The sequence below is a fragment of the Ricinus communis genome, chromosome 9, assembly GCF_019578655.1.
Source record: "Ricinus communis isolate WT05 ecotype wild-type chromosome 9, ASM1957865v1, whole genome shotgun sequence".
NCBI lineage: Eukaryota > Viridiplantae > Streptophyta > Magnoliopsida > Malpighiales > Euphorbiaceae > Ricinus > Ricinus communis.
This window is the reverse complement of record NC_063264.1, coordinates 20,911,744-20,915,439: the sequence shown is the minus strand read 5'-3', so window position 1 is coordinate 20,915,439 and position 3,696 is coordinate 20,911,744.

Below are 3,696 nucleotides of genomic sequence, written 5' to 3'. Positions count from 1 at the left end.
TTACTTCCTAAACTAAATAAGAAATAAATTCCTAAATACATAAGCTAGGAGAAAGGAAATAAGTCATTTAGGGAGTAAATCATTACTTCCTAGCGTATAAAAAATTTCCTAAACAACAAAAATAGATGGTGCCGCCCTTTTGTTGATGAGTCGACAAGTTTAAGTTGAAACCCTAATCACTTAAGGAGGTCACACGCATGGGCTTACTCCTTAATTCCTCTATGGCCTAACTTGCTTTGTTAGTTCCTTATTAGCTTGATTTGCATAATGAAGGCCCAATTGGATTTAATCAAGCACTATGGTATTGGATCAAGCTAATAAGTGTTGGACTTGATTTTAAAGTTGACTCCTCATGGCTTGTAGTGTCTTGAACCTAAATATTCTTTATAAGCCCAACAAGTGCTTCATTCATCTTCTTGGCCTTTAATCTTATGATTGTCCTTCTTGGATTTTTAAAAGGTCTTGAGCTCTTGAAGTATATAGGCTCTTGGCCTTGGTCACATTAATTCCCACTTGTATTAATCGAAGGCAACATGATTTCTCCCTTCTACATGCGGATTTGGTTCTTATGCTGCTTGATCATCAAGTTACACCCTAATGCCATCGATCAAGCTTGTCAATTGTGTTCCCATGATTCCATAATGGAAACAAGCTTGTCAATTGTGTTCCCATGATTCCATAATAACACTTTTGCCCAATTTACTTCTTATATGCCTGCCAAACATCAGAATGCGCTAACTCCTACTTGGATTAATCAAAAGCAACATGATTTCTCTCTTACGTGCTTGGGTTTATTTCTCGTCCTGCTTGATCATCAAGCTAAGCCCTAATGCCACTGGTCAAGCTTTTTAATACATTCCCATGATTCGTTATGCCAATCCTTATATCATCAGGAGTACTCGTGCATATAGGAACAAAGAATAATGGAGACCTCAATGGGGCAAATCCCGAATTGGAATAATTGGGTGTGCCTCCATTCATGTAATTTCAGCTTTCCTCCGAAAGATTCATCCATGATCATTTAGAGAATGACATCCATAGTCGATCAACTAATTTTCTTTTATTACATTTGTCCAGGCATAGGTCCAATGCGTGTGACTACAGCTTTCGCACACTTTCACTCAACAGTCTCATGTTTATGCTTGCCAAATAAAACTAAACCATCATACTAGATAGAGATTAGAATATGGCTGCTACTCGTGTTAGCTACAATCTAAGGCAGTGTACCTATCGATGCAGTCTAGCACTAATGGCGAGTATCAAGGTCGTATTCCTCGGGAAAGCGAAAGCCCAGAGTTACTCCTTTGTTCTTTGTTATATTAACCTAAAATGGATGATGAATAATTTCTAAACTAACTATTAACTACAAGCTAAGTTCTGAGGGAGATGCAAGAGTAATTAATAAATGAAATAATCAAGACAATAAGACAAACCCAAAAGGAATCTAAACTAGTTGGCAACCCAACAAAAGATAAAGGATCGGTGAGTCTAATTATGCTACCCGTGGACGAATTCTTAACCGAATTCGGTTTCTCTCTCGAGATAACCGAATTCCTAAACCTAATAACCTAAAGTTGGAATCTCTTCCTAACGATTGATTCTTAAATTAGCATTAAGCTTTAATCTGCCTCTATTAAGCTTTGTTAATTCTTAATCCAGCTAGTTAATTATCCTTATCTCTAAGCGATTATTAACCAGTTTTTGTTATTCAAAATTCCAATTGCCAAACGGATTTCTCAATCTCATAAAGCAATCTAAACATCACAATTCACAACGTCTCATGAATAATGCATAATCTTATTAATACTAAAAACAAGAAGAATACAAAACCAACTCAAATAATCCAACAATATAATATCAAGCCAACATAGTAAAGAAATCCCAATGGATTAAGTCAGTCTAGTTAAACATGTTCATGTTTAAAACAATCTAGGAAATCAATTACAATGAAAGAATAATGAAAATAAAACATGTACACCTTTTTCTCTCGAATTGGATGAATGTACCCAAATCCGGATCTACACTTTGATTAATCTCCCAAACTGCCTCTTGAATTGCTTCCACTACTGTTTTGCACTCGGAACCTTGCGATTCCAGGATTCTTACTCCCCGCAACTCTCTCTTGCACTCAATACTGTGCAAAAATCAAACCAGCCGCCAGGGCTCTATGTCACTTCTTTCCCTCTTTCTCTAAGAAAAATGAATTTTTCTTATATATTTAACTCAGCACGGCCGTGGTCAAGGCCGTGCTGGTCAGCACGGCCGGAGTCCATGCCGTGCTGAAATTGTGGATCTCACCAACTAGGGTTTCACCATGACCGTGTTGCTCCCTGTGCTGGCCACCACTGGCCGTGCTGGAGGCCGTGGTGGCTACGAAAATTGTGCCCAAACTATTATTTTGAAGACGAAGTTTTGATGGTTGGTCACGGCCAGAGTCTAGGTCGTGATGGTCAGCACGGCCTTGACTCAGGCCGTGCTCAATGTGTGCAACGCGGACTCTTGTCCGATCTTGATGAATTCTCATCCGTTTTCGCACGTATTGATCTATAATTGCTTAAACACCGATGATGGTCCTATAAATGTTCCTGACATGCAAAAGAACATAAAACACGGGTGATCTGGGAATAAAAGCACAATAATTGCTAAGAACATACGCAATAATATGCAAGCAAATATGTGTAAAACTATGCTCATCAAATTACCCCACACTTAAGCTATTGCTTGTCCTCAAGCAATTAACAACTCAACCCATAAAACTACAGTTAGCAATTCCTTTCAGTTTATGCCCCTAGTCCACAACAGAGAGTATTCAACACATCTCAAAGGTTACTCAATCATAAATCAAATTACAAATCATTAACAAAGAATGGAAATAATATTAATGCATGAGTAACTTAAATGATAACTCAACACAAACATCATGAACCAATGCCTCACAGGGATCACTCAAGTCGCTCAAAGTGTATATTAGGTGAATAACAAATCCCTTAAAGCAAATGCATAAGACCCGCTCACCATAAGCTTGCTCATAAATCATATCTTCGCTACTGTGAATAAGTAAATACCAGAATCAAAGGGTCTTTACCAAGGTTGTAATGGGGCTAGGGCAAAGGTACGGAGATTTGGATAGAAGTATGAAAATGCTGAAATTCGTGCGATAAACAATAGTATATGCTCAAAGGAATAAATGCCTAAGATCACAAAAAGAATCATTCACTAAAATCCCTACTTCATAGAATAACGCTCGCAAATGCTCTAAATCCAATAAAAAGATAAATAATTAAAGAGATTTGTTTATTATATATATTTTTTTTTCTTCTTCTTCTTCTTCCTTTTTTTTTTTCAAAAGAAATGAACTAGCAGCTTATTAGCGACCGCTGCATACCACTCGAATAAACATAAAGAATATCAAATACAAATTGGATCAAAGGGAGCATTTAAAATATCAAGAAGATTTAGTGAATTTACCAACATAGCAACTAGCATTTTAATCCCACATAAAGTTGAACATATCACATAAAGAAATTCCAACATAAGGGTAAAGGAAAGATAAATGTAAAGAATGGTATATTTGAAGTGTATAGGTGTAGATTATGAAGAAAAGGTTAAGGCTCAAAAACTGGCTAACTAATGGAAACATAAGGTGATAGGCTTTTGGTCAAATGTGGGGAATCCTAAATCGCCCAAATCATCTCA